This window comes from Ambystoma mexicanum, chromosome 9 (assembly GCF_040938575.1).
Source record: "Ambystoma mexicanum isolate Mex_15411 chromosome 9, UKY_AmexF1_1, whole genome shotgun sequence".
In the NCBI taxonomy this organism is placed as follows: domain Eukaryota; kingdom Metazoa; phylum Chordata; class Amphibia; order Caudata; family Ambystomatidae; genus Ambystoma; species Ambystoma mexicanum.
In genome coordinates this window covers 423,462,071-423,487,326 of record NC_090931.1, presented here as the reverse complement: position 1 = coordinate 423,487,326, position 25,256 = coordinate 423,462,071, and positions in this window count along the sequence as shown.

The following is a 25,256-nucleotide window of genomic DNA, read 5'->3' as shown; positions in this document are numbered from 1 at the left end:
CCAGATGGACAACGTTTAGACCACTGGATCAACCTATGAATTTGTTACAATGTGAAAACTCATGAAGAGTTCAAATTGTTGATTAAGCAACAACAATTTTTCTGTTCTATGTCTTACAATTTACTTTTTTCTCTTTAGCAAACTATGTTCAAGGTGTATATTTCTTCTTTATTTGAAAACATTATGGTTTAGTTTTCTTCACAATTAATGTTTTATGTTTCACACAAACCTGTAAATACGTGTGTTTAATACAACCTATATATTTACACAAACCCCTAATGAGTATACAGTGTTTTTTCTTCTGGACTTACTCTTTTTCTGGGCCAAATATTTCATTTATGATCCATTCCATTAGTAAAAAAAAACAGTGAAGGCTCCTTGATTTCTTAAATTAAGTCATGCTTTATTCAATGACACATAATCGAGATGAAGCCTTCCAAGTAGCAGTACTAGTTTTTGTATATTACTGTACTCCGTACCCGAGTCTGCTACTCCTCACCACGGGTACACCGAACATTTTGGTATAGGGGGGTGGGCGCCAACAGGAGAGAGACACGGGGCATGAGAGGGGGTGGGGGTAGCAGGAGAGAGACACGGGGCATGAGCAGGGGGTGGAGGGAAAAATGAGAGAGACACGGATATGAGCGGGGGGCAACAGCAGGGAGACACGGGGCATGAGCGGGGGTGGGGGACAACATGAGAGAGACACGGGGCATGAGCGGGGGGCAACAGCAGGGAGACACGGGGCATGAGCGGGGGGTGGGGGGAACACGAGGGAGACACGGGGCATGAGAGGGGGGTGGGGGGTAACAGGAGAGAGACACGAGGCATGAGCGGGGGTGGGGGGGCAACAGCAGGGAGACATGGGGCATGACCGGGGTGTGGGGGGCAACAGAAGGGAGACACGGGGCATGACCGGAGGGTCGGGGGCAACAGGAGAGAGACACGAGGCATGAGAGGGGCTTGGGGGTAACAGGAGAGAGACACGGGGCATGAGCGGGGGTGGGGGGCAACAGCAAGGAGACACGGGGCATGACCGGGGGGCAACAGGAGAGAGACACGTGGCATGAAAGGGGGGTGGGGGTAACAGGAGAGAGACACGGGGCATGAGAGGGGGTGGGGGGGTAACAGGAGAGAGACACGGGGCATGAGCAGGGGGTGGGGGGCAACAGCAGGGAGACACGGGGCATGAGCGGGGGTTGGGGGGGCACAGGGGAGACACGAGGCATGAGCGGGGGGGTTGGGGGAACAGGAGAGAGACACAGGGCATGAGCGGTGGGTGGGGGGCAACAGCAGGGAGTCACGGGCATGACCGGGGGGTGGGGGGCAACAGGAGAGAGACACGGGGCATGAGAGGGGGGTGGGGGGTAACAGGAGAGAGACACGGGGCATGAGCGGGGGGTGGGGGGCAACAGCAGGGAGACACGGGGCATGACCGGGGGGTGGGGGGTAACAGGAGAGAGACACGGGGCATGAGCGGGGGGTGGGGGGCAACAGCAGGGAGACACAGGGCATGACCGAGGGGCAACAGGAGAGAGACACGTGGCATGAGAGGGGGTGGGGGGTAACAGGAGAGAGACACGGGGCATGAGCAGGGGGTGGGGGGCAACAGCAGGGAGACACGGGGCATGAGCGGGGGGTGAGGAGGCACAGGGGAGACACGAGGCATGAGCGGGGGGGTAGGGGGAACAGGAGAGAGACACGGGGCATGAGCGGTGGGTGGGGGGCAACAGCAGGGAGTCACGGGCATGACTGGGGGCTGGGGGGCAACAGGAGAGAGACACGGGGCCTGAGAGGGGGGTAAAAGGAAAGAGACACGGGGCATGAGCGGGGGGTGGGGGGCAACAGCAGGGAGACACGGGGCATGACCGGGGGGTGGGGGGTAACAGGAGAGCAACACCGGGCATGAGCGGGGGGTGGGGGGCAACAGCAGGGAGACACGGGGCATGAGCGGGGGGTGGGGGGGCAACAGGAGAGAGACACAGGGCATGAGCAGGGGGTGGGGGGAACAGGAGAGAGACATGGGGCATGAGCAGGGAGTGGGGGCAACAGCAGGGAGACATGGGGCATGATTGAAGGGTGGGGGGTAACAGGAGAGAGACACGGGGCATGAGAGGGTTGTGGGGGGCAACAGCAGGGAGACACAGGGCATGAGAGGGGGGTGGGGGGAACATGAGGGAGACACTGGGCATGAGAGGGGACACGGGGCATGAGCGGGGGGTGGGGGCAACAGGAGGGAGACACGGGGCATGAGCAGGGGGTGGGGGGCAACAGCAGGGAGACACGGGGCATGACCGGGGGGGTGGGGGGCAACAGCAGGGAGACACGGGGCATGAGCGGGGGGTGGGGGGTAACAGGGGAGAGACACGGGGCATGAGCGAGGGGTCGCGGGCAACATCAGGGAGACACAGGGCATGGCCGGGGGGTGGGGGGCAACAGGAGAGAGACACGGGGCACGAGAGGGGGGTGGGGGGCAACTGCAAAGAGACACCTGGGCATGAGAGGGGAGTGAGGGTAACAGGAGAGAGACACGGGGCATGAGAGGGGGGTGGGGGGGTAACAGAAGAGAGACACGGGGCATGAGCGGGGGGTGGGAGGCAACAGCAGAGAGACACGGGGCATGAGCGGGGGGTGGAGGGGAACAGGGGAGACACGAGGCATGAGTGGGGGCTGGGGGGTAACAGGAGAGAGACACGGGGCATGAGCGGGGGTTGGGGGGCAACAGCAGGGAGACACGGGGCATGACCGGGGGGTGGGGGGCAACAGGAGAGAGACACGGGGCATGAGCGGGGGTGGTGGGTAACAGCAGTGAGACACAGAGCATGACTGGGGGTGGGGGCAAAAGGAGAGAGATACAGGGCATAAGAGGGGGGTGGGGGGCAACAGCAGGGAGACACAGTGCATGAGCGGGGGTGGGGGGAACACGAGGGAGACAAGGGGCATGAGAGGTGGGTGGGGGGTAACAGGAGAGAGACACTGGGCATGAGCAGGGGGTGGGGGGCAACAGCAGGGAGACACGGGGCATGAGCGGGGAGTGGGGGCAACAGGAGAGAGATACAGGGCATGAGAGGGGGTTGGGGGGGTAACAAGAGAGAGACATGGGGCATGAGATGGGGGTGGCGGGTAACAGGAGAGAGACACGGGGCATGAGAGGGGGGTGGGGGTAACAGGAGAGAGACACAGGGCATGAGCGGAGGGTGGGGGGCAACAGCAGGGAGACATTGGGCATGAGCGGTGGGTGGGGGCAACAGCAGGGAGACACGGGGCATGAGAGGAGGGTGGGGGGTAACAGGAGAGAGACACGGGGCATGAGCGGGTGGTGGGGCAACAGGAGAGAGACACAGGGCATGAGCGGGGGGTGGGGGGCAACAGGAGAGAGACACGGGGCATGAGCGTGGGTGAGGGGCACAGGGAGACATGGGGTATGACCGGGGGTGGGGGCAACAGGAGAAAGACACGGGGCATGAGCGGGTGGTGGGGGGCAACAGCAGTGAGACACTGGGCATGACCAGGGGGTGGGGGGCAACAGGAGAGAGACACGGGGCATGAGAGGGGGGTGGGGGTAACAGGAGAGAGACATGGGGCATGAGCGGGGGGCAACATCAGGGAGACTCGGGGCATGACCGGGGGGGGGTAACAGGAGAGAGACACGGGGCATGAGCGGGGGTTGGGGGCAACAGCAGGGAGACATGGGGCACGACTGGGGGTTTGGGGCAACAGGACAGAGACACGGGGCATGATTGGGGGGTGGGGGGCAACAGCAGGGAGACACGGGGCAAGAGCGGGGGGTGGGGGGTAACAGGAGAGCGACACGGGGCATGAGTGGGGGGTGGAGGGCAACAGCAGGGAGACACGGGGCATGACCGGGGGGTGAGGGGCAACAGGACAGAGACACGGGGCATGAGAGTGGGTGGAGTGGGGGGCAACAGTAGGGAAACATGGGCATGAGCGGGGCGTGGGGGGAACACGAGGGAGACACTGGGCATGAGAGGGGGTGGGAGCAACAGGAGAGAGACACGGGGCATGAGCGGGGGTGGGGGTAACAGCAGTGAGACATGGGGCATGACCGGGGGTGGGGGTAACAGGAGAGAGACACGGGGCATGAGAGGGGGTGGGGGGTAACAGGAGAGAGACACGGGGCATGAGCGGGGGTGGGGGGCAACAGCAGGGAGACACGGGGCATGAGCGGAGGGTGGGGGGCAACAGCAGGGAGACATGGGGCATGAGCGGGGGGTGGGGGGAACATGAGGGAGACACAGGGCATGAGCGGGGGGTGGGGGGTAACAGGAGAGAGACACAGGGCATGAGCAGGGGTGGGGGCTACAGCAGGGAGACACGGGCCATGAGCGGAGGGTGGGGGGCAACAGGAGAGAGATACGGGGCATGAGCGGGGGGTGGGGGGCAACAGTAAGGAGACACGGGGCATGAGCGGGGGTGGGGGGCAACAGGAGAGAGACACAGGGCATGAGCGGGGGGTGGGGGGAAACAGCAGGGAGACACAGGGCATGAGCGGCGGGTGGGGGGCAACATCAGGGAGACACAGGGCATGAGTGGGGGGTGGGGGGAACACGAAGGAGACGCGGGGCATGAGCAAGGGGTGGGGTAACAGGAGAGAGACATGGGGCATGAGCAGGGGGTGGGGGGAAACATCAGGGAGACACGGGGCATGAGCAGGGGGTGGGGGCAACAGCAGGGAGACACGGGGCATGAGCGGGGGGTGGAGGGAAACAGGAGAGAGACACGGGGCATGAGCAGGGGGTGGGGAGGCAACAGCAGGGAGACACGGGACATGAGCGTGGGGTGGGGGGAACATGAGGGAGACACGGGGCATGAGCAGGGGGTGGGGGGTAACAGGAGAGAGACACGGGGCATGAGCGGGTGGTGGGGGGCAACACCAGGGAGACACAGTGCATGAGCGGAGGGTGGGGGTAACAGCAGGGAGACACAGGGCATGAGCGGGGGGTGTGGGGCAACAGCAGGGAGACACGGGCATGAGCGCGGGTCGGGGGCAACAGGAGGGAGATACAGGGCATGAACGGGGGGTGGGTGGAACACATGGGAGACACATGGCATGAGCGGGGGGTGAGGGGCAACAGCAGAGAGACACGGGGCATGAGAGGGGTTGGGGGGCAACAGTAGGGAGACACGGGCATGAGCGGGGCGTGGGGGGAACACGAGGGAGACACTGGGCATGAGAGGGGGTGGGGGCAACAGGAGAGAGACACGGGGCATGAGCGGGGGTGGGGGGCAACAGCAGTGAGACACAGGGCATGACCGGGGGGTGGGGGTAACAGGAGAGAGGCACGGGGCATGAGAGGGGGTGGGGGGTAACAGGAGAGAGACACGGGGCATGAGCGGGGTTGGGGGGCAAAAGCAGGGAGACACGGGGCATGAGCGGAGGGTGGGGGGCAACATCAGGGAAACATGGGGCATGAGCAGGGGGTGGGGAAAACATGAGGGAGACACGGGGCATGAGCGGGGGGTGGGGGTAACAGGAGAGAGACACGGGGCATGAGCGGGGGTGGGGGCTACAGCAGGGAGGCATGGGCCATGAGCGAAGGGTGGGGGGCAACAGGAGAGAGACATGGTGCATGAGCTGGGGGTGGAGGGCAACAGTAGGGAGACACGGGGCATGAGCGGGGGGTGGGGGGCAACAGGAGAAAGACACAGGGCATGAGAGGGGGGTGGGGGGCAACAGCAGGGAGACACAGGGCATGAGCAGGGGGTGGGGGGCAACATCAGGGAGACACAGGGCATGAGTGGGGGGTGGGGGGGGAACACGAGGGAGACGCGGGGCATGAGCAAGGGGTAGGGGTAATAGGAGAGAGACATGGGGCATGAGCGGGGGGTGGGGGGAAACAGCAGAGAGACACGGGGCATGAGCGGGGGGTGGGGGCAACAGCAGGGAGACACGGGGCATGAGCGGGGGGTGGAGGGAAACAGGAGAGAGACACGGGGCATGAGCAGGGGGTGGGAGGCAACAGCAGGGAGACACGGGACATGAGCGTGGGGTCGGGGGAACATGAGGGAGACACGGGGCATGAGCAGGGGGTGGGGGGTAACAGGAGAGAGACACGGGGCATGAGCGGGTGGTGGGGGGCAACACCAGGGAGACAGTGTGCATGAGCGGAGGGTGGGGGTAACAGCAGGGAGACACAGGGCATGAGCGGGGGGCAACAGCAGGGAGACACGGGGCATGAGCGCAGGTGGGGGGCAACATGGGGGAGACACAGGGCATGAGCGGGGGTGTGGGGGGAACACTTGGGAGACACGGGGCATGAGTGGGGGTGGGGGGGCAACAGGAGGGAGACACTGGGCATGAGCGTGGGGTGGGGGAAACACGGGGCATGTGCGGGGGTAGGGGGGCAACAAGAGGGAGACACAGGGCATGAGCGGGGGGTAACAGGAGAGAGTCACAGGGCATAAGTGGGGGGTGGGGGGGAACACGAGGGAGACGCGAGGCATGAGCAAGGGGTGGGGGTAACAGGAGAGAGACATGGGGCATGAGCGGGGGGTGGGGGGAAACAGCAGAGAGACACGGGGCATGAGCGGGGGTGGGGGGCAACAGCAGGGAGACACGGGGCATGAGCGGAGGGTGGGGGGCAACAGCAAGGAGACATGGGGCATGAGCGGGGGGTGGGGGGAACATGAGGGAGACACGGGGCATGAGCGGGGGTAACAGGAGAGAGACACGGGGCATGAGCAGGGGTGGGGGCTACAGCAGGGAGACACGGGCCATGAGCGGAGGGTGGGGGGCAACAGGAGAGAGACGCGGGGCATGAGCGGGGGGTGGGGGGCAACAGTAGGGAGACACGGGGCATGAGCGGGGGGTGGGGGGGCAACAGGAGAGAGACACAGGGCATGAGCGGAGGGTGGGGGGCAACAGCAGGGAGACACAGGGCATGAGCTGGGGGAGTGGGGGGCAACATCAGGGAGACACAGGGCATGAGTGGAGGGTGGGGGGAACACGAGGGAGAAGCGGGGCATGAGCAAGGGGGGTGGGGGGAAACAGCAGGGAGACACGGGGCATGAGCGGGGGGTGGGGACAACAGCAGGGAGACACGGGGCATGAGCGGGGGGTGGAGGGAAACAGGAGAGAGACACGGGGCATGAGCAGGGGGTGGGAGGCAACAGTAGGGAGACACGGGACATGAGCATGGGGTGGGGGGAACATGAGGAAGACACGGGGCATGAGCAGGGGGTGGGGGGTAACAGGAGAGAGACACGGGGCATGAGCGGGTGGTGGGGGGCATCACCAGGGAGACACGGTGCATGAGCGGAGGGTGGGGGTAACAGCAGGGAGACACGGGGCATGAGCGGGGGGTGGGGGGCAACAGCAGGGAGACACGGGGCATGAGCACGGGTGGGGGGCAACAGGAGGGAGACACAGGGCATGAGCGGGGGGTGGGGGGAACACGTGGGAGACATGTGGCATGAGCGGGGGGTGGGGGGCAACAGCAGGGAGACACGAGGCATGAGCGTGGAGTAGGGGCAACACAAGGGAGACACGGGGCATGAGCGGAGGGTGAGGGGCAACAGCAGAGAGACACGGGGCATGAGGGGGGTTGGAGGAAACATGAGGGAGACACGGGGCATGAGTGGGGGGTGGGTGGTAAGGGGTTAACAGGAGAGAGACACGGGGCATGAGCGGGGGGTGGGGGGCCACAGGAGGGAGACACGGGGCATGAGCCGGGTGTGGGGGCAACAGCAGGGAGACACGGGGCATGAGCGGGGGGTGGGGAGAACACGAGGGAGACACGGGGCATGAGAGGGGGTGGGGGGTAACAGGAGAGAGACACGGGGCATGAACAGGGGGTGGGAGCAACAGCAGGGAGACACCGGGCATGACCGGGGGGTGGAGGGCAACAGCAGGGAGACACAGGGCATGACCGAGGGGGTGGGGGGCAACAGGAGAGAGACACGGGGCATGAGCGGGGGGTGGGGGGAACACAAGGGAGACACGGAGCATGAGCAGGGGGTGGGGGGAACACGAGGGAGACACGGGGCATGAGGGGGGGGTTGCGGTAACAGGAGAGAGACACGGGGCATGACTGGGAGTGGGGGGGCAACAGGAGGGAGACACGGGGCATGAGCGGGGGGTGGGGGAAACACGGGGCATGAGCAGGGGTAGAGTGGCAACAACAGGGAGACAAAGGGCATGAGTGGGGGGTAACAGGAGAGAGACACGGGGCATGAACGGGGGTTGGGGGGCGACAGGAGGGAGACAACGGCATGAGCGAGGGGTGGGGGAACAGGAGGGAGACAACGGCATGAGCGAGGGGTGGGGGAACAGGAGGGAGACACGGGGCATGGGTGGGGGGTGGGGGAACAGGAGGGAGACACGGGGCATGAGCGGGGGGTGGGGGGAACAAGAGGGAGACACGGGGCATGAGCAGGGGGTGGGGGGGCAATAGGAGAGAGACACGGGGCATGAGCGGGGGTGGGGGCAACAGCAGGGAGACACAGGTCATGAGCGGGGGGTGGGGGCAACATCAGGGAGACACAGGGCATGAGTGGGGGTGGGGGGGAACACGAGGGAGACGCGGGGCATGTGCAAGGGGTGGGGGTAATAGGAGAGAGACATGGGGCATGAGCAGGGGGTGGGGGGAAACAGCAGGGAGACACGGGGCATGAGCGGGAGGTGGGGGGCAACAGCAGGGAGACACGGGGCATGAGCTGGGGGTGGGGGAAACAGGAGAGAGACATGGGGCATGAGCAGGTGGTGGGAGGCAAAAGCTTGGAGACACAGGGCATGAGCGTGGGGTGGGGGGAACGTGAGGGAGACACGGGGCTTGAGCGGGGGGTCGGGGGTAACAGGAGAGAGACACAGGGCATGAGAGGGTGGTGGGGGGCAACACCAGGAAGACACGGTGCATGAGCGGAGGGTGGGGGTAACAGCAGGGAGACAAGGGGCATGAGCAGGGGGTGGGGGGCAACAGCAAGGAGACACGGGGCATGAGCGGGGGTGGGGGGCAACAGGAGGGAGACACAGGGCATGAGCGGGGGGTGGGGCGAACACGAGGGAGACACGTGGCATGAGCGTGGGGTGGGGGTAACACGAGGGAGACCAGGGCCATGAGCGGGGGGTGAGGGGCAACAGCAGAGAGACACGGGGCATGAGTGGGGGTGGGGGGAACACAAGGGAGACACAGGGCATGGGCGGGGGGTGGGTGGAACACGAGGGAGACCCGGGCCATCAGCGGGGGGTGGGAGGGGTGGGGGCAACAGTAGGGAGACACGGCTCATGAGCGGGGGGTGGGGGGAACACGAGGGAGACACGGGGCATGAGAGGGGGTGGGGGGGTAACAGAAGAGAGACACGGGGCATGAGCGGGGGGGTGGGAGGCAACAGCAGAGAGACATGGGGCATGAGCGGGGGGTCGAGGGGAACAGGGGAGACACGAGGCATGAGTGGGGGCTGGGGGGGTAACAGGAGAGAGACACGGGGCATGAGCGGGGGGTGGGGGGCAACAGCAGGGAGACACGGGGCATGACCGGGGGGGCAGCAGGAGAGAGACACGGGGCATGAGAGGGGGGTGGGGGGAACACGAGGGAGAACGGGGCATGAGGGGCAACAAGAGGGAGACACGGGGCATGAGAGGGGGTGGCGGTAACAGGAGAGAGACACGGGGCATGAGTGGGGGGTGGGGGGGCAACAGGAGGGAGACATGGGGCTTGAGCGTGGGGTGGGGGGAACATGAGGGAGACACGGGGCATGAGCGGGGGGTGAGGGGCAACAGCAGAGAGACAGGGGCATGAGGGGGTTTGGGGGGAACACGAGGGAGACATGGGGCATGAGCGGGGGGTGGGTGGTAAGGGGTTAACAGGAGAGAGACACGGGGCATGAACAGGGTGTGGGGGGCAACAGGAGTGAGACACGGGGCATGAGCCGGGGGTGGGGGCAACAGCAGGGAGACACGGGGCATGAGCGGGGGGTGGGGGGAACACGAGGGAGACACGCGGCATGAGAGGGGGGTGGGAGCAACAGAAGGGAGACACCGGGCATGACCGGGGGGTGGAGGGCAACAGCAGGGAGACACAGGGCATGACCGAGGGGGTGGGGGGCAACAGGAGAGAGACACGGGGCATGAGCGGGGGGTGGGGGGAACACGAGGGAGACATGGAGCATGAGCAGGGGGTGGGGGGAACACGAGGGAGACACGGGGCATGAGGGGCAACAAGAGGGAGACACGGGGCATGAGCGGGGGGTAACAGGAGAGAGACACGGGGCATGAGCGGGGGGTGGGGGGCAACAGGAGGGAGACAACGGCATGAGCGGGGTGTGGGGGAACAGGAGGGAGACACGGGGCATGGGTGGGGGGTGGGGGAACAAGAGGGAGACACGGGGCACGAGCAGGGGGTGGGGGGAACAAGAGGGAGACACGGGGCATGAGCGGGCGTGAGGGGGCAACAGGAGAGAGACACGGGGCATGAGCGGGGATGGGGGCAACAGCAGGGAGACACAGGGCATGAGCAGGGGGTGGGGGGCAACAGGAGAGAGACACGGGGCATGAACAGGGGGTGGTGGCAACAGCAGGGAGACACCGGGCATGACAGGGGGGTGGAGGGCAACAGCAGGGAGACACGGGGCATGAGCGGGGGGTGGGGGGAACACGAGGGAGACACGGGGCATGAGCAGGGGGTGGGGGGAACACGAGGGAGACACGGGGCATGAGCAGGGGGTGGGGGGAACACGAGGGAGACACGGGGCATGAGGGGCAACAAGAGGGAGACACGAGGCATGAGCGGTGGGTGGGGGTAACAGGAGAAAGACACGGGCATGAGTGGGGGGTGGGGGCAACAGGAGGGAGACACGGGGCATGAGCGGGGGGTGGGTGGTAACAGGAGAGAGACACGGGGCATGTGCGGGTGGTGGGGGACAACAGGAGCAAGACAAGGGCATGAGCAGGGGGTGGGGGAACAGGAGGGAGACATGGGGCATGAGTGGGGGGTGGGGGAACAGGAGGGAGACACGAGGTATGAGTGGGGGTCGGGGGGAACAGGGGAGACACGGGGCATGAGCCGGGGTGGGGGGGAACACGAGGGAGACACGGGGCATGAGTGGGGGTGGGTGGAACAGGGGAGACACGGGTCATGAGTGGGGGGTAGGGGGAAACAAGATAGAGACACAGGGTTGAGTGGGGTGTGGGGGGGTACAGGAGGGAAACATGGGTAATGAGCAGGGTGTAGGGGAGAACACGAGGGAGACACGGGGCATGAACGGGGGTGGGGGGAACAGGGGAGACACGCGGCATGAGCAGGGGGTGGGGGAAACAAGAGAGAGACACAGGCATGAGCGGGGGGGTGGGGGGGTACAGGAGGGAGACACGGGTAATAAGCAGACGGTGGGGGGGAATAAGAGGGAGACACGGGGCATGAGCGGGGGGTGGGTGGAACAGGAGAGACACGGGGCATGAGCGGGGGGTGGGGAGAACACCAGGGAGACACGGGGCATGAGCGGGGGGTGGGGGGCAACAGCAGGGAGTCACAGGGCATGAGCGGGGGGTGGGGGGAACACTAGGGAGACACGGGGCATGAGCGGGGGTTGGGGGGCAACAGCAGGGAGACACGTGCATGAGCGGGGTGTGGGAGGAACACGAGGGAGATACGGGGCATGAGCGGGGGTGGGGGGCAACAGCAGGGAGACACGGGGCATGAGCGGGAGTGGCGGCAACAGCAGGGAGACACGGGGCATGAGCGGGGGTGGGGAGAACACAAGGGAGACATGGGGCATGAGAGGGGGGTGGGGGGTAACAGGAGAGAGACACGGGGCATGAGCAGGCGGTGGGGGGCAACAGCAGGGAGACACGGGGCATGACCGGGGGTGGAGGGCAACAGCAGGGAGACACGGGCATGACCGGGGGGTAGGGGGCAACAGGAGAGAGACACGGGGCATGAGAGGGGGGTGGGGGGCAACAGCAGGGAGACACGGGGCATGGGGGGAACACGAGGGAGACACTAGGCATGAGAGGGGGTGGGGGCAACAGGAGAGACACACGGGGCATGAGCGGGGAGTGGGGGGCAACAGCAGTGAGACACGGGGCATGACCGGGGGGTGGGGGTAACAGGAGAGAGACACGGGGCAAAAGAGGGGGTGGGGTGGTAACAGGAGAGAGACACGGGGCATGAGCGGGGGGTGGGGGGCAACAGCAGGGAGACACGGGGCATGAGCGGAGGGTCGGGACAACAGCAGGGAGACACGGGGCATGAGCGGGGGGTGGGGGGAACATGAGGGAGACACGGGGCATGAGCGGGTGGTGGGGGGCAACACCAGGGAGACACGGTGCATGAGCGGAGGGTGGGGGTAACAGCAGGGAGACACAGGGCATGAGCGGGGGGTGGGGGGCAACAGCAGGGAGACACGGGGCATGAGCGCGGGTGGGGGGCAACAGGAGGGAGACACAGGGCATGAGCGGGGAGTGGGGGGAACACGTGGGAGACACGTGGCATGAGCGGGTAGTGGGGGGCAACAGCAGAGAGACACAGGGCATGAGGGGGTTTGGGGGGAACACGAGGGAGACACGGGGCATGAACGGGGGGTGGGTGGTAAGGGGTTAACAGGAGAGAGACACGGGGCATGAACGGGGGTGGGGGCAACAGCAGGGAGACACGGGGCATGAGTGGGGGGTGGGGGCAACACGAGGGAGACACGGAGCATGAGCAGGGGGTGGGGGGAACACGAGGGAGACACGGGGCATGAGGGGCAACAAGAGGGAGACACGGGGCATGAGCGGGGGGTGGCGGTAACAGGAGAGAGACACGGGGCATGAGTGGGGGGTGGGGGGCAACAGGAGGGAGACATGGGGCATGAGCAGGGGGTGGGGGGGCAACAAGAGGGAGACACGGGGCATGAGCGGGGGGTAACAGGAGAGAGACACGGGGCATGAGCGGGGGGTGGGGGGCGACAGGAGGGAGACAACAGCATGAGCGGGGAGTGGGGGAACAGGAGGGAGACACGGGGCATGGGTGGGGGGTGGGGGAACAGGAGGGAGACACGGGGCATGAGCGGGGGGTGGGGGGAACAAGAGGGAGACACGGGGCATGAGTGGGGGGGTGGGGGGGCAAAAGGAGAGAGACACGGGGCATGAGCGGGGGTGGGGGCAACAGCAGGGAGACACAGGGCATGAGCAGGGGGTGGGGGGCAACATCAGGGAGACACAGGGCATGAGTGGGGGGTGGGGGGAACACGAGGGAGACGCAGGGCATGAGCAAGGGGTGGGGGTAACAGGAGAGAGACATGGGGCATGAGCGGGGGGTGGGGGGAAACAGCAGGGAGACACGGGGCATGAGCGAGGGGTGGGGGGCAACAGCAGGGAGACACGGGGCATGAGCAGGGGGTGGGGGGAAACAGGAGAGAGGTATGGGGCATGAGCAGGTTGTGGGGGCAACAGCATGGAGACACGGGGCATGAGCGTGGGGTGGGGGGAACATGAGGGAGACACGGGGCATGAGCGGGGGGTCGGGGGTAACAGGAGAGAGACACGGGGCATGAGCGGGTGGTGGGTGGCAAAACCAGGAAGACACGGTGCATGAGCGGAGGGTGGGGGTAACAGCAGGCAGACACGGGGCATGAGCGGGGGGTGGGGAGCAACAGCAGGGAGACACGGGGTATGAGCAGGGGTGGGGGCAACAGGAGGGAGACACAGGGCATGAGCAGGGGGTGGGGGGAACACGAGGGAGACACGTGGCATGAGCTGGGGGGTGGGGGGCAACAGCAGGGGGACACGGGGCATGAGCGTGGGGGGGGGGGAACATGAGGGAGACCCGGGCCATGAACAGGGGGTGAGGGGCAACAGCAGAGAGACACGGGGCATGAGCGGGGGTGGGGGGAACACGAGGGAGACACGGGGCATGGGTGGGGGGGTGGGTGGAACACAAGGGAGACCCGGGCCATGAGCGGGGAGTGGGGGGGTTGGGGGGCACCAGTAGGGAGACACGGCGCATGAGCGGGGGGTGGGGGCAACAGCAGGGAGACACGGGGCATGAGCGGGGGGTGGGGGGAACACGAGGGAGACACGGGGCATGAGAGGGGGGTAACAGAAGAGAGACACGGGGCATGAGAGGGGGGTGGGGGGCAACAGCAGGGAGACACGGGGCATGACCGGGGGGGGCAACAGGAGAGAGACACGGGGCATGAGAGGGGGGTGGGAGTAACAGGAGAGAGACACGGGGGGTGGGGGGCAACAGGAGAGAGACACGGGGCATGAGCGGGGGTGGGGGGCAACAGCAGGGAGACACGGGGCATGACCGGGGGGGGGCAACAGGAGAGAGACACGGGGCATGAGAGGGGGGTGGGAGTAACAGGAGAGAGACACGGGGCATGAGCAGGGGTTGGGGGGCAACAGCAGGGAGACACGGGGGGTGGGGGGCAACAGGAGAGAGACATGGGGCATGAGCAGGGGTGGTGGGTAACAGCAGTGAGACACGGAGCATGACCGGGCGGTGGGGGGCAACAGGAGAGCGATACAGGGCTTAAAAGGGGGGTGGGGGGCAACAGCAGGGAGACACAGGGCATGAGCGGGGGGTGGGGGGAACACGAGGGAGACACGGGGCATGAGAGGTGGGTGGGGGGTAACAGGAGAGAGACACTGGGCATGAGCAGGGGGTGGGGGGCAACAGCAGGGAGACACGGGGCATGAGCGGGGGGTGGGGGGCAACATGAGAGAGACACAGGGCATGAGAGGGGGTTGGGGGGGTAACAAGAGAGAGACATGGGGCATGAGATGGGGGTGGGGGGGTAACAGGAGAGAGACACCGGGCATGAGAGGGGGGTGGGGGTAACAGGAGAGAGACACAGGCATGAGCAGAGGGTGGGGGGGCAACAGCAGGGAGACATGGGGCATGAGCAGAGGGTGGGGGCAACAGCAGGGAGACACGGGGCATGAGAGGGGGGTGGGGGGTAACAGGAGAGAGACACGGGGCATGAGCGGGTGGTGGGGGCAACAGGAGAGACACAGGGCATGAGAGGGGGGTGGGGGGCAACAGGAGAGAGACACGGGGCATGAGCGGGGGGTGGGGGTTAACAGGAGAGAGACACGGGGCATGAGCGGGGGTTGGGGGGCAACAGCAGGGAGACACGGCGCATGAGCGGGGTGAGGGGCACAGGGAGACATGGGGCATGACCGGGGGGCGGGGGGAACAGGAGAGAGACACAGGGCATGAGCGGGGGGTGGGGGGCAAAAGCAGGTAGACACGGGGCATGACCTGGGGGGTGGGGACAACAGGAGAGAGACACGGGGTATGAGCGGGTGGTGGGGGGCAACAGGAGAGAGACACAGGGCATGAGAGAGGGGGGTGGGTGTAACAGGAGAGAGACACGGGGCATGAGCGGGGGTGGGGGGGCAACAGGAGAGAGACACAGGGCATGAGAGAGGGGGTGGGGTGTAACAGGAGAGAGACACGGGGCATGAGCGGGGGGTGGGGGGCAACATCAGGGAGAATCGGGGCATGACCGGGGGTGGGGGGTAACAGGAGAGAGACACGGGGCATGAGCGGGGGGTTGGGGCAACAGCAGGGAGACACGGGGCACGACTGGGGGTTTGGGGCAACAGGACAGAGACACGGGGCATGACGGGGGTGGGGGGCAACAGCAGGGAGACACGGGGCAAGAGCGGGGGTGGGGGTAACAGGAGGGAGACACGGGGCATGAGTGGGGGGTGGAGGGCAACAGCAGGGAGACACGGGGCATGACCGGGGGGTGAGTGGCAACAGGACAGAGACACGGGGCATGAGAGTGGGGTGGGGGGCAACAGTAGGGAGACACGGGCATGAGCGGGGCGTGGGGGGAACACGAGGGAGACACTGGGCATGAGAGGGGGGTGGGGCAACAGCAGAGAGATACGGGGCATGAGCGGGGGTGGAGGGCAACAGCAGGGAGACACGGGGCAAGAGCGGGGGGTGGGGGTAACAGGAGAGAGACACGGGGCATGAGTGGGGGGTGGAGGGCAACAGCAGGGAGACACGGGGAAATGACCGGGGGGTGGGGGTAACAGGAGAGAGACACGGGTCATGAGAGGGGGTGGGGGGTAACAGGAGAGAGACACCGGGCATGAGCGGGGGGGGGGCAACAGCAGGGAGACACGTGGCATGAGTGGAGGGTGGGGGCAACAGCAGGGAGACAAGGGGCATGAGCGGGGGGTGGAGGGAACATGAGGGAGACACGGGGCATGAGCGGGGGGTGGGTGGTAACAGGAGAGAGACACGGGGCATGAGCGGGGGTGGGGGATACAGCAGGGAGACACGGGCCATGAGCGGAGGGTGGGGGGCAACAGGAGAGAGACACGGGGCATGAGCGGGGGGTGGGGGGCAACAGTAGGGAGACACGGGGCATGAGCGGGGGGTGGGGGCGCAACAGGAGAAAGACACAGGGCATGAGCGGGGGGTGGGGGGCAACAATAGGGAGACACAGGGCATGAGCGGGGGGTGGGGGGCAACATCAGGGAGACACAGGGCATGAGTGGGGGGTGGGGGGGAACACGAGGGAGACGCGGGGCATGAGCAAGGGGTGGGGGTAACAGGAGAGAGACATGGGGCATGAGCGGGGGGGTGAGGGGAAACAGCAGGGAGACACGGGGCATGAGCGGGGGGTGGGCGCAACAGCAGGGAGACACGGGGCATGAGCGGGGGGTGGAGGGAAACAGGAGAGAGACATGGGGCATGAGCAGGGGGTGGGAGGCAACAGCCGGGAGACACGGGACATGTGCGTGTGGTGGGGGAACATGCGGGAGACACGGGCATGAGCGGGGGGTGGGGGGTAACAGGAGAGAGACACGGGGCATGAGCGGGTGGTGGGGGGCAACACCAGGGAGACACGGTGCATGAGCGGAGGGTGGGGGTAACAGCAGGGAGATACAGGGCATGAGCGGGGGGTGGGGGGCAACAGCAGGGAGACACGGGGCATGAGCGCGGGTGGGGGGCAACAGGAGGGAGACACAGGGCATGAGCGGGGGGTGGGGGGAACACGTGGGAGACACGTAGCATGAGCGGGTAGTGGGGGGCAACAGCAGGGGAGACACGGGGCATGAGCGTGGGGTGGGGGGAACACGAGGGAGACACGGGGCATGAGCGGGGGGTGAGGGGCAACAGCAGAGAAACACAGGGCATCAGGAGGGTTGGGGGGAACACGAGGGAGACACGGGGCATGAGCGGGGGGTGGGTGGTAAGGGGTTAACAGGAGAGAGACACAGGGCATGAACGGGGGGTGGGGGGCAACAGGAAGGAGACACAGGGCATGAGCCGGGGGTGGGGGCAACAGCAGGGAGACAGGGGGCATGAGCAAGGGGTGGGGGGAACACGAGGGAGACACGGGGCATGAGAGGGGGGTGGGGGGTAACAGGAGAGAGACACGGGGCTTGAACAGGGGGTGGGAGCAACAGCAGGGAGACACCCGGCATGACCGGGGGTGGAGAGCAACAGCAGGGAGACACAGGGCATGACCGAGGGGGTGGGGGGCAACAGGAGAGAGACACGGGGCATGAGCGGGGGGTGGGGGGAACACGAGGGAGACACGGAGCATGAGCAAGGGGTGGGGGTAACACAAGGGAGACACGGGGCATGAGGGGCAACAAGAGGGAGACACGGGGCATGAGCGGGGGGTGGCGGTAACAGGAGAGAGACACGGGGCATGAGTGGGGGGTGGGGGCAACAGGAGGGAGACACGGGGCATGAGCGGGGGGTGGGGGAAACACGGGGCATGAGTGGGGGTAGGGGGGCAACAAGAGGGAGACACGGGGCATGAGCGGGGGGTAACAGGAGAGAGACACGGGGCATGAGCGGGGGTGGGGGGAACAAGAGGGAGACACGGGGCATGAGCAGGGGGTGGTGGGGCAAAAGGAGAGAGACACGGGGCATGAGCGGGGGTGGGGGCAACAGCAGGGAGACACAGGGCATGAGCGGGGGGTGGGGGGCAACATCAGGGAGACACAGGGCATGAGTGGGGGGTGGGGGGAACACGAGGGAGATGCGGGGCATGAGCAAGGGGTGGGGGTAACAGGAGAGAGACATGGGGCATGAGCGGGGGGTGGGGGGAAACAGCAGGGAGACACGGGGCATGAGCGGGGGGTGGGGGGCAACAGCAGGGAGACACGGGGCATGAGCAGGGGGTGGGGGGAAACAGGAGAGAGACATGGGGCATGAGCAGATGGTGGGGGGCAACAGAAGGGAGACACGGGGCATGAGCGTGGGGTGGGGGGAACATGATGGAGACACGGGGCATGAGCGGGGGTTTGGGGGTAACATGAGAGAGACACGGGGCATGAGCGGGTGGTGGGTGGCAAAACCAGGAAGACACGGTGCATGAGCGGAGGGTGGGGGTAACAGCAGGTAGACACGGGGCATGAGCGGGGGGTGGGGGGCAACAGCAGGGAGACACGGGGCATGAGCGGGGGTGGGGGCAACAGGAGGGAGATACAGGGCATGAGCGGGGGGTGGGGGGAACACGAGGGAGACACGTGGCATGAGCTGGGGGGTGGGGGGCAACAGCAGGGAGACACGGGGCATGAGCGTGGGGTGTGGGGAACACGAGGGAGACCCGGGCCATGAGCGGGGGGTGAGGGGCAACAGCAGAGAGACACGGGGCATGAGCGGGGGTGGGGGGAACACAAGGGAGACACGGGGCATGGGCGGGGGGTGGGTGGAACACAAGGGAGACCCGGGCCATGAGCGGGGGGTGGGGGGGGTGGGGGGCACCAGTAGGGTGACACGGCGCATGAGCGGGGGATGGGGGCAACAGCAGGGAGACATGGGGCATGAGCGGGGGGTGGGGGGAACACGAGGGAGACACGGGGCATGAGAGGGGGGTGGGGGGGTAACAGAAGAGAGACACGGGTCATGAGCGGGGGGTGGGAGGCAACAGCAGAGAGACACGGGGCATGAGCGGGGGGTGGAGGGGAACAGGGGAGACACGAGGCATGAGTGGGGTCTGGGGGTAACAGGAGAGAGACACGGGGCATGAGCGGGGGGTGGGGGGCAACAGCAGTGAGACACGGGGCATGACCGGGGGGGCGACAGGAGAGAGACACGGGGCATGAGAGGGGTGTGGGAGTAACAGGAGAGAGACACAGGGCATGAGCGGGGGTTGGGGGTCAACAGCAGGGAGACACGGGGCATGACCGGGGTGTGGGGGGCAACAGGAGAGAGACATGGGGCATGAGCGGGGGTGGTGGGTAACAGCAGTGAGACACGGAGCATGACCGGGGGGTGGGGGGCAACAGGAGAGCGATACAGGGCATAAGAGGGGTGTGGGGGGCAACAGCAGGGAGACACAGGGCATGAGCGGGGGGAGGGGGGAACACGAGGGAGACAAGGGGCATGAGAGGTGGGTGGGGGGTAACAGGAGAGACACACTGGGCATGAGCAGGGGGTGGGGGGCAACAGCAGGGAGACACGGGGCATGAGCGGGGGGTGGGGGGCAACAGGAGAGAGACACGGGGCATGAGAGGGGGTTGGGCGGGTAACAAGAGAGAGACATGGGGCATGAGATGGGGGTGGGGGGTAACAGGAGAGAGACACTGGGCATGAGAGGGGGGTGGGGGGTAACAGGAGAGAGACACAGGGCATGAGCGGAGGGTGGGGGGCAACAGCAGGGAGACATGGGGCATGAGCAGAGGGTGGGGGCAACAGCAGGGAGACACGGGGCATGAGAGGGGGGTGGGGGGTAACAGGAGAGAGACACGGGGCATGAGCGCGTGGTGGGGCAACAGGAGAGAGACACAGGGCATGAGCGGGGGGTGGGGGGCAACAGGAGAGAGACACGGGGCATGAGCGGGGGGTGGGGGTTAACAGGAGAGAGACACGGGGCATGAGCGGGGGGTGGGGGGCAACAGCAGGGAGACACGGGGCATGAGCGGGGTGAGGGGCACAGGGAGACATGGGGCATGAAATGGGGGCGGGGGAACAGGAGAGAGACACAGGGCATGAGCGGGGGGTGGGGGGCAAAAGCAGGGAGACACGGGGCATGACCGGGGGTGGGGGCAACAGGAGAGAGACACGGGGCATGAGCGGGTGGTGGGGGGCAACAGCAGTGAGACACTGGGCATGAAAGGGGGTGGGGGGGCAACAGGAGAGAGACACAGGGCATGAAGAGGGGGTGGGGGTAACAGGAGAGAGACACGGGGCATGAGCGGGGGGTGGGGAGCAACATCAGGGAGACTCGGGGCATGACCGGGGGGTGGGGGTTAACAGGAGAGAGACACGGGGCATGAGCGGGGGTTGGGGGGCAACAGTAGGGAGACACGGTCATGAGCGGGGCGTGGGGGGAACACGAGGGAGACACTGGGCATGAGAGGGGGGTGGGGGCAACAGGAGAGAGACACGGGGCATGAGCGGGGGTGGGGGGCAACAGCAGTGAGACACGGGGCATGACCGGGGGGTGGGGGGAACATGAGGGAGACACGGGGCATGAGCAGGGGGTGGGGGGTAACAGGAGAGAGACACGGGGCATGAGCGGGTGGTGAGGGCAACACCAGGGAGACACGGTGCATGAACCGGGGGGTGGGGGGAAACAGGAGAGAGACATGGGGCATGAGCAGGTGATGGGGGGCATGAGCGTGGGGTGGGGGGAACATGAGGGAGACACGGGGCATGAGCGGGGGGTCGGGGGTAATAGGAGAGAGACACAGGGCATGAGCGGAGGGTGGGGGTAACAGCAGGGAAACACGGGGCATGAGTGGGGGGTGGGGGGCAAGAGCAGGGAGACACGGGGCATGAGCGTGGGTGGGGGGCAACAGGAGGGAGACACAGGGCATGAGTGGGGGGTGGGGGGAACACGTGGGAGACACGTGGCATGAGCGGGGGGTGGGGGGCAACAGCAGGGAGACACGGGGCATGAGCGTGGGGTGGGGGGAACACGAGGGAGACACGGGGCATGAGCGGGGGTGAGGGGCAACAGCAGAGAGACACGGGGCATGAGGGGGGTTGGGGGGCAACAGGAGGGAGACACGGGGCATGAGCCGGGGGTGGGGGCAACAGCAGGGAGACATGGGGCATGAGCGTGGGGTGGGGGGAACACGAGGGAGACACGGGGCATGAGCGGGGGTTGGGGGGAGCACGAGGGAGACACGGGGCATGAGCGGGGGGTGGGTGGTAAGGGGTTAACAGGAGAGAGACACGGGGCATGAGCGGGGGTGGGGGGAACACGAGGGAGACACGGGCCATGAGAGGGTGGTGGGGGGTAACAGGAGAGAGACACGGGGCATGAACAGGGTGTGGGAGCAACAGCAGGGAGACACCGGGCATGACCGGGGGGTGGAGGGCAACAGCAGGGAGACACAGGGCATGACCGAGGGGGTGGGGGGCAACAGGAGAGAGACACGGGGCATGAGCGGGGGGTGGGGGGAGCACGAGGGAGACACGGAGCATGAGCAGGGGGTGGGGGGAACACGAGGGAGACACGGGGCATGAGGGGCAACAAGAGGGAGACACGGGGCATGAGCGGGGGGTGGCGGTAACAGGAGAGAGACACGGGGCATGAGTGGGGGGTGGGGGGGCAACAGGAGGGAGACACGGGGCATGAGCGGGGGGTGGGGGAAACACGGGGCATGAGCGGGGGTAGGGGGGCAACAAGAGGGAGACACGGGGCATGAGCGGGGGTAACAGGAGAGAGACACGGGGCATGAGCGGGGGTGACAGGAGGGAGACAACGGCATGAGCGGGGTGGGGGAACAGGAGGGAGACACAGGGAATGGGTGGGGGGTGGGGGAACAGGAGGGAGACACGGGGCATGAGCGGGGGGTGGGGGGAACAAGAGGGAGACACGGGGCATGAGCGTGGGGTGGGGGGGCAACAGGATAGAGACACAGGGCATGAGCGGGGGTGGGGGAATAGCAGGGAGACACAGGGCATGAGCAGGGGGTGGGGGGCAACATCAGGGAGACGCATAGCATGAGTGGGGGGTGGGGGGAACACGAGGGAGACGCGGGGCATGACCAAGGGGTGGGGGTAACAGGAGAGAGACATGGGGCATGAGCAGGGGGTGGGGGGAAACAGCAGGGAGACACGGGGCAAGAGCAGGGGGTGGGGGGCAACAGCAGGGAGACACGGGGCATGAGCAGGGGGTGAGGGGAAACAGGAGAGAGACATGGGGCATGAGCAGGTGATGGGGGCAACAGCAGGGAGACACGGGGCATGAGCGTGGGGTGGGGGGAACATGAGGGAGACACTGGGCATGAGCGGGGGGTCGGGGGTAACAGGAGAGAGATACGGGGCATGAGCGGGTGGTGGGGGGCAACACCAGGAAGACACGGTCCATGAGCGGAGGGTGGGGGTAACAGCAGGGAGACACGGGGCATGAGCGGGGGGTGAGGGGCAACAGCAGGGAGACACGGGGCATGAGCGGGGGGTGGGGGAACACAAGGGAGACACGTGGCATGAGCGGGGGGTGGGGGGCAACAGCAGGGAGACGCAGGGCATGACCAAGGGGTGGGGGTAACAGGAGAGAGACATGGGGCATGAGCAGGGGGTGGGGGAAACAGCAGGGAGACACGGGGCATGAGCGGGGGGTGGGGGGCAACAGCAGGGAGAAACGGGGCATGAGCGTGGGGTCGGGGGAAACAGGAGAGAGACATGGGGTATGAGCAGGTGATGGGGGGCAACAGCAGGGAGACACGGGGCATGAGCGTGGGGTGGGGGGAACATGATGGAGACACGGGGCATGAGCCGGGGGTCGGGGGTAACAGGAGAGAGACACGGGGCATGAGCGGGTGGTGGGGGGCAACCCCAGGAAGACACGGTGCATGAGCGGAGGGTGGGGGTAACAGCAGGGAGACACGGGGCATGAGCGGGGGGTGAGGGGCAACAGCAGGGAGACACGGGGCATGAGCAGGGGTGGGGGGCAACAGCAGGGAGACACAGGGCATGACCGAGGGGGTGGGGGGCAACAGGAGAGAGACACCGGGCATGAGCGGGGGGTGGGGGGAACACGAGGGAGACACGGAGCATGAGCAGGGGGTGGGGGGAACACGAGGGAGACACGGGGCATGAGGGGCAACAAGAGGGAGACACGGGGCATGAGCGGGGGGGTGGCTGTAACAGGAGAGAGACACGGGGCATGAGAGGGGGGTGGGGGGTAACAGGAGAGAGACACGGGGCATGAACAGGGTGTGGGAGCAACAGCAGGGAGACACCGGGCATGACCGGGGGGTGGAGGGCAACAGCAGGGAGACACAGGGCATGACCGAGGGGGTGGGGGGCAACAGGAGAGAGACACCGGGCATGAGCGGGGGGTGGGGGGAACACGAGGGAGACACGGAGCATGAGCAGGGGGTGGGGGGAACACGAGGGAGACACGGGGCATGAGGGGCAACAAGAGGGAGACACGGGGCATGAGCGGGGGGTGGCTGTAACAGGAGAGAGACATGGGGCATGAGTGGGGGGTGTGGGGGCAACAGGAGGGAGACACGGGGCATGAGTGGGGGGTGGGGGAAACACGGGGCATGAGCGGGGGTAGGGGGGCAACAAGAGGGAGACACGGGGCATGAGCGGGGGTAACAGGAGAGAGACACGGGGCATGAGCAGGGGGTGGGGGGTGACAGGAGGGAGACAACGGCATGAGCGGGGGGTGGGGGAACAGGAGGGAGACACAGGGAATGGGTGGGGGGTGGGGGAACAGGAGGGAGACACGGGGCATGAGTGGGGGGTGGAGGGAACAAGAGGGAGACACGGGGCATGAGCGGGGGGTGGGGGGGCAACAGGAGAGAGACACGGGGCATGAGCGGGGGTGGGGGCAATAGCAGGGAGACACAGGGCATGAGCGGGGGGTGGGGGGCAACATCAGGGAGACACAGGGCATGAGTGGGGGGTGGGGGGGAACACGAGGGAGACGCGGGGCATGACCAAGGGGTGGTGGTAACAGGAGAGAGACATGGGGCATGAGCAGGGGGTGGGGGGAACAGCAGGGAGACACAGGGCATGAGCGGGGGGTGGGGGGCAACAGCAGGGAGACACGGGGCATGAGCGGGGGGTGGGGGGAAACAGGAGAGAGACATTGGGCATGAGCAGGTGATGGGGGCAACAGCAGGGAGACATAGGGCATGAGCGTGGGGTGGGGGGAACATGAGGGAGACACGGGGCATGAGCGGGGGGTCGGGGGTAACAGGAGAGAGACACGGGGCATGAGCGGGTGGTGGGGGGCAACACCAGGAAGACACGGTGCATGAGCGGAGGGTGGGGGTAAGAGCAGGGAGACACGGGGCATGAGCAGGGGGTGAGGGGCAACAGCAGGGAGACACGGGGTATGAGCGGGGGTGGGGGGCAACAGGAGGGAGACACAGGACATGAGCGGGGGGTGGGGGGAACACGAGGGAGACACGTGGCATGAGCGGGGGGTGGGGGGCAACAGCAGGGAGACGCGGGGCATGACCAAGGGGTGGGGGTAACAGGAGAGAGACATGGGGCATGAGCAGGGGGTGGGGGGAAACAGCAGGGAGACACGGGGCATGAGCAGGGGGTGGGGGGCAACAGCAGGGAGACACGGGGCATGAGCGGGGGGTGGGGGGAAACAGGAGAGAGATATGGGGCATGAGCAGGTGATGGGGGGCAACAGCAGGGAGACACGGGGCATGAGCGTGGGGTGGGGGAACCTGAGGGAGACACGGGGCATGAGCGGGGGGTCGGGGGTAACAGGAGAGAGACACGGGGCATGAGTGTGTGGTGGGGGGCAACACCAGGAAGACACGGTGCATGAGCGGAGGGTGGGGGTAACAGCAGGGAGACACGGGGCATGAGCGGGGGGTGAGGGGCAACAGCAGGGAGACACGGGGCATGAGCGGGGGTGGGGGGCAACAGGAGGGAGACACAGGGCATGAGCGGGGGGTGGGGGGAACAGGAGGGAGACACGTGGCATGAGCGGGGGGTGGGGGGCAACAGCCGGGAGACACGGGGCATGAGCGTGGGGTGGGGGGAACACGAGGGAGATGCGGGGCATGACCAAGGGGTGGGGGTGACAGGAGAGAGTCATGGGGCATGAGCAAGGGGTGGGGGGAAACAGCAGGGAGACACGGGGCATGAGCGGGGGGTGGGGGGCAACAGCAGGGAGACACGGGGCATGAGCGGGGGGTGGGGGGAAACAGGAGAGAGATATGGGGCATGAGCAGGTGATGGGGGCAACAGCAGGGAGACACAGGGCATGAGCGTGGGGTGGGGGGAACATGAGGGAGACACGGGGCATGAGCGGGGGGTCGGGGGTAACAGGAGAGAGACACGGGGAATGAGCGGGTGGTGGGGGGCAACACCAGGAAGACACGGTGCATGAGCGGAGGGTGG